The sequence below is a fragment of the Sceloporus undulatus genome, unplaced genomic scaffold (genome assembly GCF_019175285.1).
Source record: "Sceloporus undulatus isolate JIND9_A2432 ecotype Alabama unplaced genomic scaffold, SceUnd_v1.1 scaffold_13, whole genome shotgun sequence".
Classification (NCBI taxonomy): Eukaryota; Metazoa; Chordata; class Lepidosauria; order Squamata; family Phrynosomatidae; genus Sceloporus; species Sceloporus undulatus.
The window spans coordinates 5,318,393-5,343,810 of record NW_024802935.1 but is presented as its reverse complement, the minus strand read 5'-3'; the positions used below and the strand labels follow the sequence as shown (position 1 = coordinate 5,343,810).

Sequence of the window (25,418 nt, the reverse complement as noted above, 5' to 3'; positions counted from 1 at the left end):
GCTTCATTTGATTTTTTGAAGTGGGTTTGGTTGGGTACACTTTGGTATTAGTAATCCCTTCATTTATAGTTGTTAATAAATTAGAATTTACCCCCTAAAAAGTCAATTGAGTAGACAGATGCAAAGGTGCACTGATCTTTAGCTTCTGTAATACATCCTGTCAAATCACATTTCAATTTTATTTTGCTTTGCTTTTTGCCATGGTATGTTTCACATTAACATTATGATATAGTTTATTTTGTATTTTATATCACTTTGCCTCTATTACCTCTTCTGGTTTGTCAATGATAATTTATAGGAGCACTTGTTATAAACACATTATTTACAATCATTAAAGTCAAAGATAGTATGTCAGCGCCACTAATTGCATTTCTAAGGCTTTTCCTGGTTGCCTGGTGCAATATATAGGCAGCTTGACAATGTTCTTATAAAGTCTGTAATTGTATAACTGCTGTGAAGATACTGGTAAAATCTGATGAGTTTTAACTTATAGGATGCTTCTTTGTTTAAGAAATTGGGACAGTATCTTGGTATATTGGCCCAGTGAACTATTATAAGAAGAAATTAAGTAATACAGCATAAATAATGGAAATAATATGAGGCATAGTGATTTAGGAAGCACAAAGAAGAGAAATACCCAAATAGAATAATTGATTATATAGTTCAACAGTGTCCTTTGGGCTGGATTCAGAGCTTGGAAGATAATTTTAAAAGTACAATCACCCCTCCCTTTTTGTGGACTTGAAATCCGTATCCCTTGCCCATTTGTGGGTGGCAAATGGAGAGGGACAAAATGGGTCATTAATACGGCATAGTATACTTTGACAAGGAATCAAAGCAGATTCCAACAGTATAAATCAAACATCAAACAATTAAAAATTACAATTTAAACACCTCCAACCCTCCCCCAGTGATAAAAACAGTAACCAACCTATAAAAAAGATTAAACATCAAAAAAATTTAAAACTATCCAATAGGAATACATTAAAAATTTCAGGCAGATTAACATAAGAAATGAATCTTCCTTTAGAGGAGGGGGTGATGGGGGTGATGATATCAGTCAATTTTGGTGTCGGTATTAATAGAAGATGGAGACAAGTCTAATGGATCTAATGAATCTAACCTAGTCTCAGAAGGCCTGCTGGAAGAGATCCGTCTTAATAGCCTTTTTAAAGACTTTTAAGGTGGTAATATGGTGGATCTCGTTCGGCTGATGAGAAAGTCCTCTGGGTCTAGTCTTCTTAGGTTGTTCCAGACTCTACCCAGAGGACCAGAGTGTGCAGGGAGGATTGTATGGAAGGAGGTGCTCACGCAAGTAGTCAAGACCCAAGCCATGTAGAGCTTTAAAGGTTAAAACGAACACCTTGTACCTTGCCCAGAAGCTGATTGGCAGCCAGTGGAGAGATTTTAGAACCGATATAATATGGGCAGTTCTACATGTGTTTGTGACCAGCATGGCTGCCATGTTTTGTACCAGTTGAAGTTTCTGAACTTGGCATAAGGATAGCCCCATGTACAGTGCATTGCAGAAATTGAGTCGAGGGGTTACCAGTGCATGTACTACTGTTTCAAGGTCTCCTGGCTCCAGGAAGGGGTGCAGCTGGCGTATCAGCCAAAGCTGATAGCAAGTGCTCCTGACTGTCGCATCCACCTGAGCTGTCAGTTGAAGGTACGAGTCCAGGAGCACCCCCAAGCTGTGGACAGAGTCCTTCAGGTGAAGTGTGACCCCATCCAGAACTGGCTGACATAGCTTAATTCCCAAATCAGGGGTCCCTATTTCAAGCTTACCTGAATCCAGCTTGAGTTTGTTTCCCCTCATTCAGTCCATTATTGAATTAAGACAGGCATTCAGAGGAGAGACGCCATCCTTAGTCACTGCATCAGTCTGAGACATAGAGAAATATATTTGGGTGTCATCAGCTACTGATAACACCCCGCCCCATGTCTCCGGATGATCTCACCCAGCGGCTTCATGTAAATGTTGAACAGCTTTGGGGATAGAATCAAGCCTTGAGGGATACCCGACTTGAGCACCCTCTTGACCGAACAACTGTCCCCAAGCGACACCATCTGGAATCTGCCCGAGAGGTAGGAATGGAACCACTGGAGTACAGTACCTCCAATTTCCAACTCTCTCAGGCATTCCAGAAGAATACTGTGGTCATTGATATTGAAGGCGCTGAGAAGTCTAAGAGCACCAGCAGGGTCACACTTCCCCTGTTGATTCCTAGACAGGGATCATCGACTAAGGCAACCATGGCAGTCTTAACTCCGTATCCCATCCTAAATCTGGTTTGAAATGGATCTAGAAAATCCGTTTCTTATAAGACTGGAGGTGAATGGTAACTGCCTTCTCGATTACCTTGCCTAAGAATGGTAAAAGTGAGACTGGCCTGTAATTGTTTCTGTCCAAGAGGTCAAGGGAAGGCTTTTTTAGCAGTGGTTTAACCACAGCCTGTTTAAGGCAGGATGGAAGACAGCCTTCCCTAAAGGATGGATTGATTATGTTTTTTAACAACATCTTGATGGTATCTCCCCCCTGGACGGCAAGCCAAGATGGACAAGGGTCGAGTTTCATACTACAGTCTGCCCTTCTCTTACGCGGGGGATCCGTTCCGGACCCCCTCCCCCGCATAAGAAAAAATGCGGATTCTCAAGCCCCATTCAAACAAATGGGGCTTGGGCCTGCGGTGGTGTGCGGGGTGCGCGCCATGGGAGCGCACCCCATTCATGCGAATGGGATTCGCTGCCCTGTGCGCTTCTGCACGGCTTTGAGCATATGCTCAAAGCCGCGTATAGCACAGCCACTTATAACGTGGGCACACTGTACCAAGGAGCTTGTCCACATCCTCAGTACTAACCGACTCAAATTGATCCAGAATAACAGTATATGCAGAGGCGCTGGATACCTCTACTATCACCTCTGTCATAATGCCAGCGTCCAAGTCAGCTCTTATCTGAGAGATTTTGTCGGCAAAGTGCTCCATCTTTATATTTGTTAGCTACATATTCTCTCTAACATTGAAATGAATAGAATGAATTTTAATTCTGATGTTAGTAGTAGCATAGAATCAGTCTTTATCTTAATTACTTTTTAATTTCTTTTTCTTTTTATGGAATACGTAAAACATGGTGGTGTGGTTAATTAAATTCCATGTTGGGGAACTTTGTTGATGGATTTTTATCTAACTGATTTGCGTTGTTGATGACTTAGGAAAGAATCTTGATCTTTACTTTTACTGATCGTGTTCCCTGAAGGACACATTTTATCTTGCTGAACTTATTCATTGTTCTACAATATTATTTGATTTGATACCCTATAATCAGTCTTGCTTATGGTGTGCATGATCATAGACTACAGTCATAGAATGATTGTCTTCCCTACAGTTTTGATTATTGTCATTTGACAAATTTCAAGTGGTGGAGGTGCCCATAACCCTTTAAATGTAGAGTATGGACTCTGAAATTAATTAGATTACAAACCTAGCCACATTTACTAGGGAGGAAATGTAATTGGAAACAGCAGAATTTATTTATAAATAGAGATGCACAAGATTGCATTGATAATCTTATAATTTACCTATACACATAGATTAGGAGTAGGCAACCGTTTTGAGCTGGGGGCCAGGTTGTTGTCCGTCAGACAACTGGGGGGCCGAAGCAAAAAAATAAATAATTAAATATTTTTTTAAAAATTTAAATAAATAAATAAACCGGGACAAATGTAGATCAACATTTTCAAATGGTGGACACTTTTTTTAAAAAGTGGAGGACATGCAAAAAAATTTGCTGATTTTTAAAAAATGTTAATATAAATGCATGTTTCTGAGGCGTCTATAGACAATTGCCCCCTTGCCCCTGCGCGCGAGAGGCCAAAGGCCCCGGCGGCAATCGGCGGCAGGACCGGGCTGGGGCTGGTCCCAAGGCCTCGCCTGGCCGCAGGTTGCCTACCCCTGACATAGATAGTGTGGGCATCAGAGCCCTTATTTTCCTGAAAAATGTATTATGCACAGGATGAAACAAAATACAGTCGGCCCTTCATTTTTGTGGATACTCGCCAATATTCAAGCCATAGGCTTGAATAGGGCAGTGTGCACCCCTTTGACAAGAACAGAGGTCACCCCTCCATGAATATCCAGCACTGCGGAGCTCAAGTCCACAAGAAAGGAGGGGTGTCTGTAACAGCAATGTTTGGTAAAAAAAAAAAAAAATTCCCCTCAATATTGTACTTTTGACTGTTGCAAAATTATCTCTTTAAACAATCACCCTCTGTTTCAACGATTAATTTATTCACGAAGGCCATTAAAGTGAAAGTTATAATACTGAACTATCCTTAACACCAACAAAACCATCACCCCAACATCTTTGTAGAGTGAGGCTCTGAGAAAGTTTTTTGTTTGTTAGTGATTGGAGCTAATAAAGACTGTGGATTTTATCCTTATTTTAAATACTTCATTAAAATTTATTTATACTTTAGTTAGGGTTGCCATATCCCGGCAGGGGGGGACTTTCCCGCTTTTGGACCATTCTGCATGGTCCCGCCACGGTTCTGGGCGTCCCCGGGTTTTGTTAGGGCGCCGCAGTGGCGGCGCCTTTGGCTGCTCTTACCCACGGCCACCAATGTGGCTGCTCCTTCGGCTGCTCTTGCGGCTGCTGCCTCCGCCACCAATGTGGCTGCTCATTTGGTTGCTCTTGTGGCGGCGGCCACCGCCACTACCACCAGCACCAAGCAAGCCCCCAGAGATTCGCTCAGTTAGAGGCTGGAGCTCCTCTGGCAGGCTGGCCAATAGCGGAACAGCCCGCCCCCTACTTCAGGAGTCTGTGACTCCTGGCAGGGGGTGGGGCTGTTCCAGCTCTCTGCCCCCATTGGCCGCCCAGCTTAAAGAGGAGGAGCTCTCCTCTGTTTGCTCCCTGCGGGCCGGCGAGGAACTTCTGAGGCGGTGGGAGGGCAGCAGCGGGCAAACGGGGGTAAGGGAGGGCAAGCGGGGGCAAGGGGAAGCAAGCGAGGGCAATATTATTGTTATTAGCACCCAAAGACCTAGCTGTGTGATGTCACTTTGCAAAGGGACCTTCCATGATTATTATTGTTATTATTATTATTAATATTCAAAGACTTAGCTGTGTGAGTCTAGACTAGAGCAGAGCTGCTGCAAGAGGTGTATTGGGGAGAAATCTGTGTGTGTGGATGATGGCTGTGGTGTGTTTGTATAACTTGATGGCTGTGTGATCTTTCTGTGAGGCTGAGACAGTGTGACCTGGTCAAGGTCACCCTCTGGATTTCATACTCAGTTTTCATTCAAACCCTGATCTCCATAGTCATGGTTCAGTGCTCAAACCATACATGACACTGTATGGCAAGAGGCCATGTTAAATAAAGCCATGTTAAATGCCCAAATGTGTGTCGTGTGTGTTTTGGAATGGAGGGGGGAGGTTTGGCCAGAAAGGGAAGTACATTTCTGCCATCTGTCTAGGAATAATGCCAAAATGTCCTCCATTTTGATCATGCCTAAGAAACATGACTTTCTATTAACATTTTTTAAAAAAGCAGCAATTTTTTCGTGTGTCCTCCATTTGAAAATCTTGTCCTAAATTTGTCCCGGTTTGGAGATCCTGACTTCTGGCAACCCTAATTTTAGTATTTACTTAAAGTTCTCAGGGCAGAGTACTTGAACATCCATGGATCTTGGTATCCATGGGGGGTTCAGGAACCAACCCCCAGTGGATATTAAGGGCCCACTGTATGTTCCAAATTATCATAGATTTGAAAAATCTAAACTTTTGTCCTAAAGCATACTACAGTCACTCTCCCCCCTACTGTTTTTATGAGGGATCCGTTCCAGACCCACAGAAACGAAAAATTGCCCCATTGGTTTGAATGGTGGTGCGTACCCCATTTTGTCCTCTTCCGTCTGCTGCTCATAAATGGGCAAGGGACGCCCATTCCAAGTCTGCGAAAACTGAGGGGCAACTGTATTTGCAGCTAAACCATAGGTAAGGAAAATGTGCAAGATGGGGATGTGAATTGGCAGTGCGCCACATAATCTGGTCTCTTGCTTTCCTTGTAGCATAGTCCAATTTCAAATCAGTAAGATTCCCAATTCAGTCATGTCCCATTTTGATGAAAGGCTTGTGCGGTGGGGGCTGAATACCCTGAAAATGGTGAAATGACTAATAGCACCTGCCAGAGGTGGGGTAGAGAACTATTGACAATGGACCAGATTATTTCTGCAGTGTGGATGTAGTCATTAGTAAGCAAACGATAGGGTAGAGATGGGATTGTTAGTTCTGTTGGGACAGTCTTTCATTGGATCGAGGGGGGCACAGTATATGAATATGTGTATATTGGTTTTGGTGGTGTCACTATCCTATATTCATTGGAATGCCTGGGAAGGCAACTTGTATCTCCAGTAGAAACAGCAGTTTAGGAAAGATTTCCTTGGTTTCTCAAGTTTATTCCAGCCTGGAGGAATTGAAAATAAAGTAATACTTTCTCATATAAAGTCTCTTTAAGTCAAAAGTATGTTTTGAAATGAAGCTGCTGTATGAGCATATGTAAGTTCTATGTAAATTGATACCTGCTGATTTCCTTTGGTTAAATACCACATTTAAATACTTGAAAGAATAGTTATATACTTAATTCATATTTCTGCAAGAAACTAATGAACTGCCATATTTGATGACACTAGTGGTTTATCCAGTCTGATATCCTGTCCAGAACAGCAGCAGGTATTGAATGCTCCAGAGAACGAAACCAGGGCAGTTAGGAAATGACTCATGCATTGTTGTTCATTTCTAGCTTCTTGCAATCAGCAGTCAAGTGTTTGGGGATGCCTTGAAAGTGAGCCTACAGTCTCTCTGCAGTGTGTAATATCCAACATCTATTGGTATATTCCAGGAATTGGTATATTTTTTTTAGATCTCAATTTTGTTTTTACCCATCACAATACATTGTGTATAAAAATAATTCTGTTCATTTGCCTGCTGCTTTATAAATTTCTTCAAATGATCCATTCTTTCTGTAAGTAGACAAATCTTACCTATATCTGTTTTGAATTTCATTGATTTTCTTCATTTATTGCTTTATAAAGTATGGTATGGTAAAAATTACACAAAATTTGCTGAACTACAAAGAGAATGGCTGTGGAAGAATTATACACAATTTTTAAAAAAAGGCACTTTAGATTAAATCAATATTAACTGTTATATTTTATTAAAGGTATTCTTTGTAGTGCCAAATAGTGACTTGCTCTACCATTTAAGTTTCCATAGGCATTGATCACTGCTAAAGCTAACATTATCTGTAGAAATCACCATGTAAAGTTGTTTTGGGGGCTTTGTTACTAGAACATATGTGAAACACAAAGCCTATATCCCAACTAGAGTAATATCATTGAATCAGTAGAACTTAAATAACCATAAAGTTACCAAGTTCTCAGTGATTTGATCCTGTTTTTGTTAACAATTTGATTTAAGCCAAAGTCCACATGGGTGTATCTTTAGGTGATAATTTAAATTGTTGCATTGCATTGGCCCTCCTCTGTCTCCTGTTTTACAGGATGACAAATGAGCATGTTGAAAATCACCCTGGCAAGCTTACTGTTCATTCTTTTGTCATATACTCCTTATGTTAAGGGGCATCATGTATTTCAGGGGTAGGCAACTGGCAGAGGAGCCATAGTGGCCCGCTGCAGGAATTTGGAGGAAGGAACACAAACTTCACTTCAACCCCAACTCCTTGGGGGGGGGGGTGTTGGTGTTGGTGAAAAGATACGTTGTCCAGGCCATAAAAAAGGTGAACCCCCTCCCCCACAAAAGGGGTGAATGAAATGCCTCACACCCCCCCCCCCCCGGGACTTTATGAGTGGCATTGGTATTTGAAAGACAAAACAAAAACCAGGAGTAAGAAGACTTGGAAACCATGGTAAGGGCAGAAATGTCCTTGTGGGGAAATGCTTTCAAACCAAGGATCACATTTTCTCCGTCTATCTTATTTGAAAGTGTTTCTCCTCTACTTCAGACCATTGCTTCCTCTGAGAACATAATGAATCCTTTTTATGGTGCCAGAAGATAGTTTAAGAGGGTTCTGTATAATAGACATCACAGTTCCACAATGTCCAGTATGTTTGTTATGTTGATCTGGTGGAAACACAACTTTATTGTGCATATTACAGCAGTGGTGCTTTATGAGAGAAGTGGTCACCAAAGATGGGACATAATGAATAACAGCAATTACATTTTCAAAGGCAAGGAAGTGAGTATACTTGGTATTTAAAGAATGTGAACTGACTTACTCCCTGAGGGATGTTGTCTCTTCCATCAAATATTTTCAAGGCTTTCAGTGACTTAGAAGATCTCAATCCATCAAGCAACTATATTTTAAGGATTTATGCAGTATCCTTCAGTATTAGTTTATTCAGTTTCAAAACACATCAAAAGCATAATATTAAAACAGAATATACATTTATTAAAATCACTAGGAGCACCATAAAACAAGAACCCAATCAAGATACAATATGTCAAATAAAATGTAAAAGCCTAAGAAAGTAAAAAGGCTTTTATAAGGAAATTACATGAGAGGAACCTCACTCAGGAAAGCATTGTTTGCTGAGTTACTAGGGAACCTCATATATGGGTGAAAACAGGAAAGATGACATGTGGAGATACCCACACCACATATTTATCAAGGTACAGTCTGGGGGTGCTTCTTGATTCGTCGCTTCACTTGACTGCTCAGGTGAATGCGACGGTCAAGAGCACCTGTCATCAGCTTCGGCTTATTCGCCAGCTGCGTCTATACCTGGCCCAGAGGGACCTAGAAACTGTTGTACATGCTCTGGTAACCTCGAGACTGGATTTCTGCAACGTACTCTACATGGGGCAACCCTTATACCAAACCCGGAAGCTTCAAATGGTGCAGAACATGGCAGCCAGGCTGGTCACTGGTGTTTCCAGGGCCAGCCATATAACACCTGTGCTGAAAGATCTCCATTGGCTGCCCATCCGCTTCCGGGCTCAATATAAGGCGTTGGTGATTACCTATAAAGCCCTAAATGGCTTGGGCCCAGGATTCCTGAAGGACCGCCTCTCCCCGTATATTCTGTCCCGCACCCTCAGAACATCTGGGCAGCAATTACTGAAGGTGCCTGGGGCCAGGCTTTCCTCCACTATGAAGAGGATATTCTCCATCGCCGCCCCGGCCCTTTGGAACACGCTGCCCACTGAGCTCCGCTCATCAACCTCCCTGACCCAATTCAGAAAGGATTTAAAAACCTTTCTGTTCCAACATGCATTCCCCGAATAAAATCCTGTGGGCCTCCCTCCTCTTCCGTGGCCAAGAGGTTGGGCTAATGGGGCTTTTAGCTTGTTCTTTTATTGTATTTAGCTGTTCTATGTTTTTATTGTATTTACTCTGTTTTAAATATATGTTGTAAGCCGCCCTGATCTTGGGAAGGAGCGGGATAAAAATAAAAACTTTATTATTTATTATTACATGTGTAGATTTGAATCCTGTTGGTTGTACCAACTAAATTAGTGCTATTGATGGGATGTACAGAATTATTGAATTATCATTCAGCAATTGATTCAGTGGATTTAGTCTATTTGGGACTACTGAAAAGATTTAGGCTTTATAGGATTTATATTATGAGTTCACATAGGTCAGTAGTTGTGTACTTGGATAGCCCATCATTTCTCAGCAGCAGCTCTTTGAAATTCAAATAAGAAGATGATTGTCATGCCAATCATGATTATTATAAAATGAACTAGATAATGATTTAAAGTACCTTGTACATTTAATGTATTACGTATGTCAATATTTTTGTAAGTATTCCTAATAGATATAGGCAAAGAATAGAAGGGCTACATACAGTAGTTTACAAAAGAAAGAATAGTAATCATTTGTACAGTGGGCCCTTAGTATCTGCTGGGGTTTGGTTCCAGGTCAATTGTGGAGACAAAATCCATGGATACTCTAGTCCAGTGATGGTGAACCTTTTAGAGGCCAAGTGCCCAAACTGCAACCAAAAACCCACTTATTCATTGCCATGTCCCTCTGGCTTTCTAGTAACAAACTGTGGCAAACTCTGTGCTGCGGCGACGGCACACGTGCCCACAGAGAGAGCTCTGAGTGCCACCTCTGGCACACGTGCCATAGGTTTGCCATCACTGCTCTAGTCCCATTATAAATACAATGGCATAGTAAATGGTATGAATAAATGCCCTTATATAAAATGGCTAAATCAAGGTTTGCTTTATGGAATTTATTATATATATTTAAAATATTTTCAAGGTGTGGAAGGTTAAATCTGTAGATTAACAATCTGTGGATATGGAGGGCTAACAGTACATTCTATACATCATTCTCATATTATCAGTGTTGTTAATAACTAGCATTCTGTAACTGGGAGATGTTGTAAACACCAGCTCTTGTAGAATCACAGTGCTGAAGGAGATTTTTGGGCTAATTTATTGTTGTATGGCTTCAAGTCATTTTTGACTTCTGGCAATACTAAAACAAACCTATCATAGAATTTTGTTAGTAAGATTTGTTTGAGGGAGCTTGCCTTTGCCTTTCTCAGGGGCTGAAAGAGTGTGATTTCCCCATGGTCACCCAGTGGGTTTCCATGATAAATAAATAAATCATAAAACTTTAATTAATATCCCACTTTTTGTTACCACAATCAAAGCAGCGTACAACCTTTAAAAAATACAATACAGTGGGTCCTCGCCTTACGCGGGGGATCTGTTCCGGATCCCTCCGCGTAAGGCGAATTCCGCCTATGCTCGAGTCCCATTGGAAACCATTGGGATTTGTGTGTGGCGGCGCGCGCGGGGCACAACAGGCGCACGCACCCATTCAATTGAATGGGATGCGCCGCCCCGCGCACGCCGGCGGCTTTGAGCGCCTATGCTCAAAGCCGCCTATAAAAAGGCAGCGTATGGCGAGGCGTGACTGTATATACAATTCCCCCCTTAAAAAGGCTTAAACAATTCTATCCATTAAAATTACAAACGATAAAATCTAAAAACAATATTACGATAATAAAATAATAAAATAACGGTGGGCAGAGTCTTTGCTTATATATGTCTGTGGGGGGAGTGTTACATGGCCGACTTCTATTCCGGGAAGGCCTGCCGGAAGAGATCCGTCTTGACAGCTTTCTTGAAGCTCTCTAGGTTGGCAATTTGATGGATCTCATCCGGCAGGCCATTCCATCAAGTGGGAGCGATTGCAGAAAAAGTCCTCTGGGAGGTTGCCGTCAATCTAGTCTTTGTGGATTGCAACAAATTCCTCCCAGAGGATCTAAGGGTGCGGGGCGGATTATACAGAAGGAGGCGATCCCTTAAGTAGGTTGGGCCCAAGCCATGGAGGGCTTTAAAGGTAATGACCAACACCTTGTACTGTGCCCGTGAACGAATAGGCAGCCAGTGGACTGATTTCAATATAGGTGTAATATGGTCACTTCTAGTTGTTCTTGTAATCAATCTGGCTGCCATATTCTGTACCAGTTGAAGCTTCTGGACTAGGCACAAGGCCCCATGTAGAGCGCATTGCAAAAATCAAGTCTTGAGGTTACCAGTGCATGTACTACAGTTTCAAGGTCACCCCGTTCCAGGAAAGGGCGCAGCTGATGTATCAGCCGGAGCTGATAGCAGGCACTCTTGACCGTTGCATTCACCTGATCTAGCAGGGATATAAACACTGGCGTCCTGGAGGGCTAGGCCAACTGCTACACAATGCTGGCTCTTAGTTTAAATTATCTAGGTTAATATCCACCTAAATCTGCCTCAATAGATGGTGTCAAGACTCTTTAAAAATCGTTAGTGAGAGAGTGATTTCTCCTCAGGTAATTTGTTCCATTATCAAATTCTGATGTTCAACTGTAATCTATCCTCTTGAAATTTAAACCCATTAGATTAATCCTGCCTTCTTCAGTGTGACATCCTTCAGGAATTTGAAGAGTGGTGTCATGTTCTTCCTCAGTCTCATTTTGTCAGGCTAAACATACTTCCCAGCCTTTTTCTCATAGAACATGTTTTCCATACTCCTTGCCATTTTCATTGCTTTCTCCTGTTCCAGTTAATATTTTATATGTTTAAATATATATGTTTATATATGTCTGTGTGTTTCAATTTATACTTCAGAATGTGATGCTTAATGAAACATAGTATTCCAGATGCAGTTTAATTATTAGGAATAAAGTGTAAACTTTACTTCTTGTGACCTGGAGAGGATGATGTGTTTAATGCTGGTTAAAATCACATTAACTTTTTGGGTAACCACATCATATTGTCCTGTTTTTAGCCTGAAATTGGAGTACTGAAGTAATTTTCTCATATACTACTGCCAAATTAAATATTCCAATATCCCTGAATCTTTGTCTCTGATTATGCATTCAGTTTTCCCCAATTTAAGGTAATGCTAGTTGTCTTCTGACATTTATGAAATTTCATGTGTGTAACTATACTTATAATGTCCATATTAATATTTTTAAATGACATGAATTTCAAATTTCTCTTGCCCCTCCCCAAAAGTTGAAAGTTATGCTCCTAGAATTTAAAAGAAATTTCAGACAGATAGAATATTTAAATCTAATGAAACATTGGCAAACTAAGCCTTTATCTTCTGGGTAATCAAGATGGTTTGTTTTAATGGTGTCTCTCTCACTCCTACATATGGGATCTTCCTTCACCTGTGAAGAACATTTGGAGCAATGTAGAGCTGAACTAGTGTCATCTATCCAAAATTCATCTGTCCATTTCTTTCGGCCTCTACTGCCAAGATTCTGATCCATGTCCTAGTGGTCTCGCAACTAGATTATTGTAATCTTCTTCTGACAGGGCTTCCTCACTCTCACCTTCGTCCTTTAATTTCTGTCCAGCATTCAGCTGCACGTATTATTACATCCACTCGCCACTTTGACCATGTTTCTCCTCTATTATCTCCTCTCCATTGGCTCCCCTTCCCCATCCGCATTCAGTATAAGCTTTTGTTGTTGACATTTAAAGCCCTGCATGGGCTGGCCCCTCCTTATCTCTCTGAATTTCTCTCGCTTTACATTCGTACTCATTCCCTCTGTTCTGGTAGTCAAAGTCTCCTGTCCCAGCCTAGGATATCCACTGCCCCATCCCGGATTCGTCCTCTCTCACTTGCTGCCTCTCACTCATGGGGCAGCAAGTGAGAAACCTTCTTCCCCCATGAGTGCGGCTCATCACTTCTCTAAACAGTTTTAAAACTCATTTAAAGACTATATTATTCAGGGAAGTATTTCCAGGTAGTGTGTGACTGTTTTTGTTTGACATCTGATATTTGACCTGATGTCTGTTATTTGATGTTTTTAACCTGTTGTTTGCTTATCTTAATATGCATTTGTTATTTTTAGATTGTACACCACTGGCAGGTTTTATTAGTTTTATCATTTTTATCCATTCTATATACAGTGCTGTGCAAATTTACAGCACTTTATAAATAAAATATAATAATCATAATTATTATCTAAGTGGAGTTATGCACCTTCTAACAGGAACTCTGCATGTCAGTGCCTTTTTTCTCCACTTCACCTCACTTTCCTTTTGTCTGCCGGTTAACAGCATTCAAGCACCTTCTCTGTCTTCATGACTGTCCGAGATTTTCTCAGTACGTTCTCTTCTTTGATTTTCCAGTACATAGGCCTTCTCTGTCCTGGGTTCCTACTCTCTTTCACTCATCAGAATTATTAACAGAACCTAGTTCTGTTGTTGTTATTGGAGGCCCCCCCCCCCCCCCGGTTTTTTGCTGGTTGCATTTATTTAATCCATGTCAGGGCTTGTGAATTTGAAGTATTTGTTCAAGAATTGCTTCTCTTGAAAAGTTAAGGTCTCACCCATAGATGTACAGTCCCAGTGTTTTCTCTGTTTAGGAGAAACAGTTGACATAGATATCTTTGAGCACTATCAGAGCCAAAAGAACAGAGTATTCTGCCTTCACATTTTATTTTGGACAGATTTGGTGTTTCATTGGAAAACTTCAGCATAGTCAAAGGCCTTGAAAACAGTTGCCATCTTCTGAAGCCTTCTACCCTTGCCCATATTACTGAGGACAAACAAAGGCAGGCTCTCTCTCGCTGAACAGCTAGACTCAGTTGTCAGTATTCATCTTCTGTCAGTATTGATGACTGACTGACTTGATACCAAATGTCTGTGCTAGGTCAGTGACACAAGAAGGGATCATAAACAGCATAAATGAAGAGGAGATTCCACTTCAGAGGTGTCCAATAAGTGATAGAAGATCTTGAAACATGAACCTAAGAAGTCTAAAAATGTTATCCATATGAAAGAACCTAGGGAAAGAAAAGTAGCTAAGTAAAGGTGTGTGTGTGTATTACAGTGGTACCCCGGGTTACGAAATTAATTCGTTCCGCGGTTAATTTCGTAACCCGAAATACCTTCGTAAGCCGAATTCCCATAGGCGCTAATGGAAAAATAGCTCTCTGCTGCCCTCCGGTGGCGGAAAATAGCGCCGCGGTTTTTTCGTAACCCGAAGAAACCTTCGTAAGCCGAAGCAATAAATCCCTATGGGATTTTTTCGTATCCCGAAAAATTCGTAACCCGGCGCATTCGTATCCCGGGGTACCACTGTATTTACACACACACACGATATAGGTAATATTAAAGGAAATTTGTCCTGGACTGAAACCATGGTGGGGCAGACCCACAAGATTTCTTGACTCAGTACATAAAGTAACCCTAAGGTTTGTGAGAATTTTGTACAGCATTTTGAGTAACCAGTGGTTCACAAATCTGACATCTTCCGGCCTGAAAGGGAGTGATCAGGCAGACCCAGCTCCACCAGGGCTAGCCTGAAGGAAGAGACTCCTCTCTCCATAACTGTCATCTTCCGGCCTGATGGGGAGTGATCAGGCAGGCCCAGCTCCACCGGGGATAGCCTGAAGGAAGAGGCTCCTCCCTCCTTAACTGTCATCTTCTCGCCTCCTATTCCCCTCCATCCATGCTCTGACTGTGTGGGGGAGAGGCTTGCATACCCTAATGAAGTTGTGAGTTATGCTGGCGGTGGTATAATAGTCACCAGCAGGGCCTCCCACGCCAGACAGGTCACAACCGAAGTGTCTGACCAAGAACGCCAAAGGGCAGGATGCGCTCTCTAGCCTTAGGGCAACCATCCTAGGAGAAGGAAAACTCTAATCCCAAACCTGGGCAGATGATGCTTGTCTAACCCTGTAAGGTCAACCATCTAAGAGAAGGAAACTTTAATCAAACCTACGACCCGAGGACCTCACTGCCACCGTCCATGCTTGTCAAGGCCTCAGCAGTTGAACCTCTGGTTTAAAGGGTGAGGCCAGTTCTGTGCACGCTGCCCTCCACCAGAAAAATCCATTGCACAGGCTCGAAGGATACATCCAACGTCATCAACGCACTTGTAGAAAGCACGGATGAGTCCTTCCTGAATCTTCGTTTGCGAAGTAAAGCCAAGAAGAAGAAGAAGAAGAAGGTTCACAAATCAACATAATGCATTGGGTTTTTTTCCAAGTAACAATGAATTTAATAGTAAGATGGTCAAAGTTTAATGTTTATTCAAGTGTACGAAACATGAAGTGAAATTATTGCCTTAAGATGAAATGTTCTGATAAAGTTGAAGCATAGCAAGTATTATACAGTATAGAGAGAATAAGTCTGTTTTATTTGTTATTAATTACTATTGAGCCTACTTTGACTTATGGTGACCTTGTGAATGTGTCATGTCAGCTCGTAATGTGGCCGAAGTACAATAGCCTCATTTTGATCATTTTTGCTTGTAAACAACTATACTATAATAGAAATAATATGTATAATTATTTCCTGAATGAAATGGTTTTTTAATTGTATAGTTCTTGAGTCTGTATTCCCAAATTGGCAAAGCCCCCTCAATACTTTAGAAAATAATACTAATAATCCTAGAATGATGAGGCTAGGGAAGCAACAAGCTTATCCAATAATGATTTCAAAATGTACTCTAATTCACTTTCTAAGTTTTTATGCAGTGATTTATTACTCTTTGCCTTCTCTGTCCTTGCATATCTTAGCCAACGACTCTTTTCTTTGGAAAAGAATATAACTGAAAATTCTCCACTGGGGATTCCTAGCAGTTCTTTTCCTTCTGTGTTACTGCAAATTCAGAGCTTTCTGATAACTTTTTAACTAACATTTCAAAACTAAATCTTAATTTATGTTATATATCTTTTATACCATAACTGAAGTAAGAAATACAATGATTTTATAGCAGCATTGTCATATACCACATATACTCGACTATAAGTCAACCTCATATATAAGTCAAGGGCAGGTTATGGGTTTTGATATGACCTGTGGATAAGTTGAAGGTAAAATTTAGGGGCATGTAACAAAGGATGCAAAGGATAAAGTAAAGGAAAACAGTGCCAAAGAACTTGGTACACATACTAAAGGCTGGATGGATGAGAGAGTAGAAAGGGGTCAGTGCTTCCAGGACAGATTAAACTCTTGCCTTTCACCATATATGTGTGTGTGTTTTAAAATACAGTACTTACATCGACCTGTGGATAAGTCGACTCAAGTTTTTTTGGGTGAGTTTTTTAACCTAAATTTCTAAACTTATACATGGGTATATCCAGTAGCTTACATCACCACTAACAAAAGGAACTGATGTCAGCTATGTACTAGCTGAGCCTCTGTTGTAGTGATTTGGGATTGCCACTTAGCATTCTGGAGAGATGTGCCCAATTGTGTTTTGGTACCTACATTCTGGTCAGTACTATGGTCAGTGGTTCTAGAGAGCAATTTTTTTTAGGGTGTTTAGCAATTTCCCTTCTTTGTCATGATCTAAACATGGATTTATGCACTAACCAACGTGGTGCCGTGGTTTGAGCATTGAACTATGACTCTGGAGGATCAAGGTTCAATTTCCCGCTCTGCCATGGAAACCCACTGGGTGTCTTTGGGTGAGTCACACACTCTCAGCCCCAGGAAACTCCTTAGGTTCACCATAAGTCAGAAACTACTTGAAGGCACAAAACAACAGCAACACAACATATGAGTGTAATGAAGTTACTTGTTACTGAAAAACATGTTCCTTTGAGTTCCTCCTTATAACATTTCCTGTGATGGCATGTCCCTAGCATTAAACTATTTAGCATTAAGCTATTTATTGATACTGTCAGCAATAGTCAAAGTATGAGAGAGACCACCTCTTACGGGGATTCTAGTACAGAGACAAGTAGAAGGTAGAACAAGCTCTAATGTAAATTTCTAGGTGATTTCATTATACAGTATCTGGAAAGAACTCTGACTCTCAGTGGTTGAATGATTGTGATAACAAAAGAAAGATGTTTTCTTCCTAACTAAAACTTCTGAAATCAGCAAAGCAGGAAAGCAGCAGAGACAAAAATAGATTTGTATGGAAGAATATATTGGTAAACAGAAGTGCTAGTAATAAAAACAAAGCCCTGGTTTGAACCTGGGCTCAGAGGCACCTTCCTCAGTTCTGTGTCCCCCTTTTTGCAGTTGTTCTGTCTGTTGGATATCAGGTTTAATAAAAAACAAAAGTAGGTACTACATGTCTAGTATTCTGTCAGACTTTCTTTTCTTTTTCCCCATGGTTTCTGGGTGTAAGGTACAAGGGATATTGGCCTAAGAATGCTCTTTACTGTCCTTCCTTTTTGGGGGAGAGTGTCACATTTTAAAGGCATATACTGGACACACACTCCCTATTTTAAAAGAAGACCCATAGAAGGTTTTAAAAAGTGAGTAAAGGCCAGAAAATGTCCTCAGTTGCCAAGGAATGGCCAGTGACATCCCCAAATGTTTTGGAGATGCTATTGGCTATTTCAAGAGGATGAAATGGATGAGCTGAACATGTGAGCCCTCTGAGACCTTCCAGAATCTTTAAAGGTGGCAGTGTCGCCTCCCAGTCTTGCTGTCAATTTTCCACTACTGTTTTAAATAATAACTGATGTTTCTCCCTGTAATATTACACCCATTTCCCTGGTTGTAAGATCCATTGGAGAGCCAGTGTGGTGTAGTGGTTTGAATGTTAAATCGGGAAACTGGGAGACCAGGGTTCAAATCCCTGCTTAGAAATTTGTAGGGTGACCTTAGGCAAGTTACACTCTCTCAGGCTCAGTAAAAGGCAAAGAAACCTTAGGATCATTGTAAATCAGAAATTAAGTCAATATATTTATTTATATCTTGCCTTTCTCTTGATCCATGTACTCAAGGTGGCTACCAAGAAATTTAAAACAGTATAAATTAAAAACAAAACAAAATCATTAAAAGGTGTACATATAAAATTAAAAAATTAAAACATTACATATTAAGAATATTAAATATATTAAAAATTATATACAAAATTTGACATCTGAATTGCATGGCATTTAAAAGCCCAGCCCTCAACAGTTTGAAAACAAACAAAGCTCTATTAAGCTCACATGTAGTTCTGCACATGTTTATAAGATTGCTCTGTTAATCTTTAAAAAACAAAACAAAACCCTGAAATCTGGTAATGCTGGTATACAAAAATAACTGTTGCCAAGTGTGCCTCATGGTGTAGTTTTAGTTATGGTCTAGTCTTTTGTGGGTTTTATCATAATGTGAGGTTACTACTATGTCCTCCTTTTCCCTTCCGTATTCTCTTTTTCGGAGCTAAAATTTCTGCCCAGGGAGATTTTTAAAATGTCTGGTTTTTCTTACAAGGTCCCCTCCCCCCCACCTCTGAATATCAGAAATTAGCAGCTTTTGTAATTATTGCAAATCTACAGGAGAAATTGAATCACTGCGTAAAGAATATCCTATCATTAGGGTTGGAAAAGATGATAGCTTGACAATTTAATGTCTTCACTCTGCATCAGTGGGACTCACAGAGGAAGACAGAAAGGGGAAAGGGGAAGGGTAGTGTCAGCAGCTCTTGGCAAGGAAGGCGTTGCGTGAGATGGTTCTGGGTATCTTCCCTGTTTTCGTGAATACTTAGATATTTGTCTCCTCGCTCATCTTCTCAAGACCCTCCATCTGTTGTCCATTTTGTCATCCATAGCTCTTCTTTTTGGTCTTCCTGGAAGTGTCTCCTGCTGCCACCCTATTTATTGTGGGAACCTGCAATGATGGAGTAGTGGAAGAGCAGATACAAGGGATTGGCCTCTAAACTCAAGGTTGTGTGGGAATATTGCTGAGGTAACCAATTTTTGGTATTATTAAATATCACTAAATAACCACTTAAAATATAATTTGAATACAGTGAAGGTTAGCAATATTTTAGTAGCACTTGTCACAGCTCATTGTGTGTATGCATGCCATTAAGGTGCCTGTCAACTTATGGTGACTTAATGAATTTCATATGGCTTTCTTAGGCAAGGAACACTAAGAGATGGTTTTGCCATTTCCTTCTTGATATTTGTGGGCGGTCTCGTCAAAGTGCTAACAATGGCTGACCCTACTTAGCTTCCAGGATCAAACAATCTCGTACCTTTAGGGTATTTAGACCTACCTTATATAGTAGGGATATTTAAAATGAGAGTGGTTTGAATATGCAGTCACTAAATGTGCCCCCCCCCATCGAATAGGTAACCCTATCATAATGCCTGGGTCTGAGAACTAGGCTGTTGACTGAATTTTAAAGTTAATTTTAAACCTAGCCAAATGTGGAGGGAATGATTCGCTGGGAAAGAATACATCAGGCCTCTGTATGAAAGCATGCATTTTGCCTGAAACAGACAAGTGGGTCTAAAGCAGTTCTCAACCAGTGGGTTGCAGCCCCTTTGGGGGTTAATGACCCTTTCACAGGAGTTGCCTAAGACCATCGGAAAACACATATTTTATACTATTATATTAATAATTTTATGGTTGGAAGGTCACCACAACATGTGGAACTGTATTAAAAGGTTGCGGTATTAGGAAGGTCGAGAACCACTAGTCTAAAGGATATAGAAGTCCATTTCTGATTTTTAAAACGTACCTTTATTACCTAACCACTGTATTGCCAATCAGCCCTCCATATCCATGGATTTTTTTATCACGAATTCAAGCATCCACGGCTTGAAAATATTTTAAAATATTTTCCATGAATTCCAAAATTCCAAAAAGTAAACCTTGATTTTGCCATTTTATTTACAAGGGACACACTTTTACTGTGCCATTGTATTTAGTGGAACTTGAGCATCCACTGATTTTCGTATCCATGGGAGGGTCTTGGAACCAAAACCCAGTGGAGACAAGGAGCCCACTGTATTAGTGTTAATAGTAGGTTTACCATATGCTAAGTACAGTATATGCTAAGTAAATGCTAGGTTCATAACTCTGCGTGGTCTAGTATTCATATTATGCAAGTTGTGCAATATTTATTCAGAGAGTGCAAGTTTTAGACATTTAAAAATGCCTCTTCTCTCTAGCAGATCAGTAGGGTTGGTGCATGTGCAACTGAGCATTGGATTTGGACATAGGAAATAACTGGAGAGGACTTACATTTGTATACCATAAGATTTGTTTGGGGATGGGGTGGGAACAGAAATCTAGACCTTCCTTAGCCTTCCTTGGATGTCAAAAGTGCACTGTTTCTCAGAGCTGTTGTAAGCTGCTGTTTTTGAGCTGCACTTTCTCTCCCAAACTTGCAATATGGAGGAAATAAAACTATATTTATTTAATCACACACACATTTTCATAAATTGTGTCATTTTCTTAAATGATGCTGAGGGTAGTTACCAATGATGCAGATGAAGTACATCACAACAAAACAGCAGCAAAACAAAATGTAAATAAAAAACAACAACAAACAAACCATGTGATTAAAACACAGGAAGTTTATAACAGAAGCTCTTTTCATTTATCTTAATTTCCATTATCAGAAACCTCAATTGGACCCAAGAACCTTCCTTCCAACAGAGGGACACTGTTTAGATTCAGTTGCATGTTGTTGTTGCTGCCATTTTTGCCAAGGGGGAGTACTACAGAGGTATGGCAAAAGCTTTAATTCAATCATTCATTTCTCTGAGCAGCTCTCACATTCACATTGGTAGAGCAGAGGGAACGCTTCAAAAGGCAGTTCTGTCACCAAACAGTTAAATTGTGACTTGTGTTTTCTTCTCTTTGTGAATATCACTGGTCCATTGCATGTCAGTTACAGCAGTGATTTCCAAACTTGGCTATAATAATGAGAGATGGGAGGATGTCTATTTCTAATAAAACAGCAGCTTCAACATGTTGCATTTTTATTTTTGGTTTTCTATGAACTGTATACTTACCACAATAGTAAAGCCTAGGAATCTTGGCCAGATGGTGGTGTGGACAGGATCTAGGCAAAACCCAGCTGAGCCATATGGCAGCACTATTTAATAGTTAATAAGGCAACATTTTATTATGTTTTTGTATAGCTTCAGAAGAGGAATGTTTAATGCAAATAGAAGAAAAAACAATGTATCTCCTAAACTTTTTCAAGTTTCCCCTCACATCTCTATATGTAACAAACATAAAATTTCATTTAATGAACAGTGGGATGAACAGACACCGAGGGCTAGGTGTGGCCACCAGATCCTCAGTATCTGTCCATTTTTGCATTAGATGAATGTAATTGTATGCCCCACTGTGCCTTCCCCCAGCCTCAACAGGCACCCAATCCTCCTGCTTTTAAAAGAACCAGATGGATGTGAACGGCTATTTGTGGCCTAAAACAGAATAGTGGAGGAAGAATAGCATTTAAATGTGCAGTATTGCCTCATGAAGGTTTTTTTTCCGGGGAATGTTGTTGGCCATTTTTAGGCTGAAAAAGGGTTGCAGTGGGTGGCATGTGGATTGTGGGGGTTACACTTGGGGTTCTATCATGTTGCATATACCTGGCAGCTTACACATTTCTCACACCTGAATAAACACTTACATCAGTAGGGCTTCAGTCTTTTCTAAGGAGGAATGAATTTGTGGCACCATAAACCATGTGAATCAGGGTCAGAATTCATCTTTGTTGCAGCTACGCACAATTGCTTATGTTACAGGTGCAGGGCATTTTCTCATATTTGATAAGAAAACTCAATTGCTTATGTGAATAAGGGAACCAGAGTTTCAAAGCTTCATGGGATTCTTGTTTGCCTAAAGATATAAAGTCTTGTAGTACAACACAGTAGTTTGATTTTTCTTCAGGTGACTTCTGGTATGCCATTGTCTTACTGGTATGCCTTTGTCTGGGATGGCAGAGTTTCAGACCTTGTTCTGCATTGAAAGACTTTGTTCTTTCCTCTTGCCTGGAAACAAAATATTTTGTTATGAATTTTCTTTAATGTACAAATTTTAATCATATTTTTAAAATGTATACATGTGTTTTTATGTGTTTTCTCCATTGGCTAAAGCTTGTGAGTCTGCATTTTTTCAAAGGTACACTTTTCTGGTTGTGCACATTTATTTTCGTATAATTTGAACTGCAACACAAGTATCATTAAAATAAATCTGACCATCACAGTTTCCTCCCAGTGATGAGAAACCTAAAGATCTGCACACATTTTCTTTATTAGTCTTTCAGACTATTAATTGGAACAAATTCATTAAAAAAAAATTGTGAATGCAAATTTCTTTTCCATTCATAATTCCATAATTAAAGATTTTTACTTTTAGACTAAAAATGTAAAAATAATCAAGTCAAAAAGAAATGTGCTTGCTGCCTTATAGTCTGTTTCACAGCCAGGATTACACCCTTGTTTGGTACTACTAACAACTGATTATGTATCCACATTTCCTTCGGTTGTGAAAGTGTAACAGAATTTATTATTAAACTTATATCACATTTTCTCCCCACAAGCTGTGCTCTTATACACTTTTTTAAAATTTTAAACTACTTGAGCAATCAAATCAGCTTAAAACCAAAAATACAACTTCACCTGTTGACAGAAAGACACAAAAGATGGATCTTGCTTTGTCTTCCTTTGCAAAGAATACTACAACAAAGTTGTAAAAGCAGAACGCTGGCCTGTCTCAGTAGAATATTGTTTTTACAATGTGATAATACTGTTAAGTCTTTTTAGGCTGCAATGCACATTTCCCTGGGAGAGGGGTCCAGAGAACTTAGTGAAATTTAGGATATAATTGTACTTTACATGGAGCTGTACAATACTTTCCACTCAATCCATAAAACAGTTAGAATATTTTTGCTATACAGATCGTAAATTAGTCTAAGGTGGATCCAATCTAAGCTTTATCTCTAAATGGTTTGTAGATGACAGCAAATAGTGGCTTGCCTAATATTTTAGAGAAAGTACAGCTAGCATGCTATAGAGGTTTGAGGGTTGGACTAGGATTTTGGAGACCAGGATTTTAATGCCTGCTTAGTCATGGAAACTCACTGGGTGACCTTAAGCAAGTCACACTCTCTCAGAGTAAGGCAAAAGCAAACCCTCCCTGTGCAAATCTTGCCAAGAAAACCCATAAGTCAGAAATTTTTTGAAGGCACACAACAAGAACAAATATTCTTAAGGCTTACAAAGTGTTCTTTTTATTACCCTGCTTTGACCAGAAACATATAGCTGAGTGGTCACAAGAAGACAGTATTTCTAAGCACATGTTAGTTATATGCTGCATGATGAGCCTTGTATCATGCTGTAAGACTTCTGTCACCACAGATATGCTGATCCCAAATAACTGATCATCAGAAGTTATTAGCTAGCTCCCATTCCCATAATAATGATAATAATAATAATAATTCCCATTATAAGGGAAACCCCTACGAAAAAAGAACTTCTGTTTATATAAATTTCTGGTCATATCAGTGTTTTGGATAATCCAGCCTGGCCTTACATACCCACCTTCCAACAGTTTTATTGCATGAATGTCTCCTTATTCCATTGCTAAAGATTCTTTCTTAGGGCTTTTAAATAACTAAACAACAAACCTTCGATTTTTCAAAAAGTTAGCCAGTGATAGAGAAGGCACTTGTATTTTTCTGTAATTTACCTGGAAGTATATTTGTTATGCCCAGATTTTAAGGGCAACCTGTTTATCCTGAGAGCGTGTAGTGGAAATCTCCCTCCCAGTAAATTTATCCACGGCAGGGCTGACATAGACAAAGAGACACCAAATTTGGTTTTAGGCACTATGTATGTAACATTTATTGAAATACAGACATAGACAGATACAAGTACCAAGAGAGCTCTCACACACACCATTCACACAATATCGATGTAAAATGACTACATATAGAATATACCTTCAGTTTTACTTGTGAAATGATGTTTGTCCTTGCTTAGCTATGGAGCTCACTAGTTAGCCTTGGGCAGGTTATTTGGATAGATGTGATGTGTAGAGATTCACCTCTGAGATCCTTGGAGGCAGGCAGGAATATTGACGCAATAAATAATATTTTATTACTCTTTACAAACCAACAGTATGTCCTAGTGATATTTATACTGGAGACAGAAACAAATTTATTTCAGAGGGCTGAAGATTTCATAAAATGGTCATAATTGTCTATCGTGCACAATAATTTTTATCTCCCACTTGTCACCTTAAATTAAACATTGTGAAACCTTGCAAAACCTGTCTTCCAGAGACAGTGGTGCCCTCTACCATACCACCTTCAACGCTAAAACAACTACGAGGAAAATGAGTGTATTTTGGATTCTTCGATCATGGGCTGCAGTTCCACGAGGAGGGACTTCTGGCAACAGACGGGTTGCATCTTACACCAGTTGGAAGAAATGTTTTTGCTAACACTCTCAAGAATTTGATCAGGAGGACTTTAAACTGAGTTGCGTGGGGGAGGGAGACAATATTAAGGAAGGAAAAAGGCTGGAGAAAATAGTCAAACAGACATATAGGAAACAATGACAAATACTGCGAGGCCCCAACAGTGGAAGGCAAAAAAACTTGCACAGGCAGCAAGAAAAGGGGACCCATGGTCTGCGATGTCTCTACACTAATGCACAGAGAATAAGCAAGATGAACTCGAACTCCTAGTTCAACAAAGCAAATATGATATAATAGGCATCACTGAAACATGGTGGGATGAGTCTCATAATTGGAATGTATTTTAAGAGAAATAGGCCAAACAAGAAAGCAGGAGGAATAGCACTATATGTCAGAGATATTTACACTAGTGAAGAGATCCAGGACATCAATACTGGCAGCCAGGTGGAGAGCATCTGGATAAAAATTAAAGGCGAAGGAAACAACAAGGATGTTATTGTGGGAGTCTACTACAGACTCCCCAGTCAGACTGAGGAATTGGATGACGCCTTTCTAGAACAGATGACCACACACTCAGAAAGGAGAGATGTAGTAGTGATGGGTGACTTCAACTATACTGATATTTGCTGGAATTCAAACTCAGCCAAATCCTCAAGGTCTAGCAAATTCCTCACTTGCTTCGAAGACAATTTCCTTGTCCAAAAGGTGGAAGAGGCAACAAGGGGGTCAGCTATTTTAGATCTGATCCTAACCAACAA

General features: G+C 40.2%; 1 protein-coding gene across 9 annotated transcripts in view; it reads left to right on the top strand.

The window, feature by feature from the left end:
• The window catches only part of LOC121917252 (HMG box transcription factor BBX-like), a 181,072-nt gene that overhangs the window by 14,491 nt on the left and 141,163 nt on the right, over positions 1-25,418 (top strand). For 3 of the 9 annotated variants that reach the window (XM_042443031.1, XM_042443027.1, XM_042443032.1), the window contains exon 3: positions 19,040-19,176. The exons of the other annotated variants lie outside the window; for them this stretch is intronic. The gene's annotated coding sequence lies outside the window, so the exon portion shown is untranslated. The remainder of the gene's footprint in view (positions 1-19,039; positions 19,177-25,418) is intronic. 9 annotated transcript variants of the gene reach the window in all.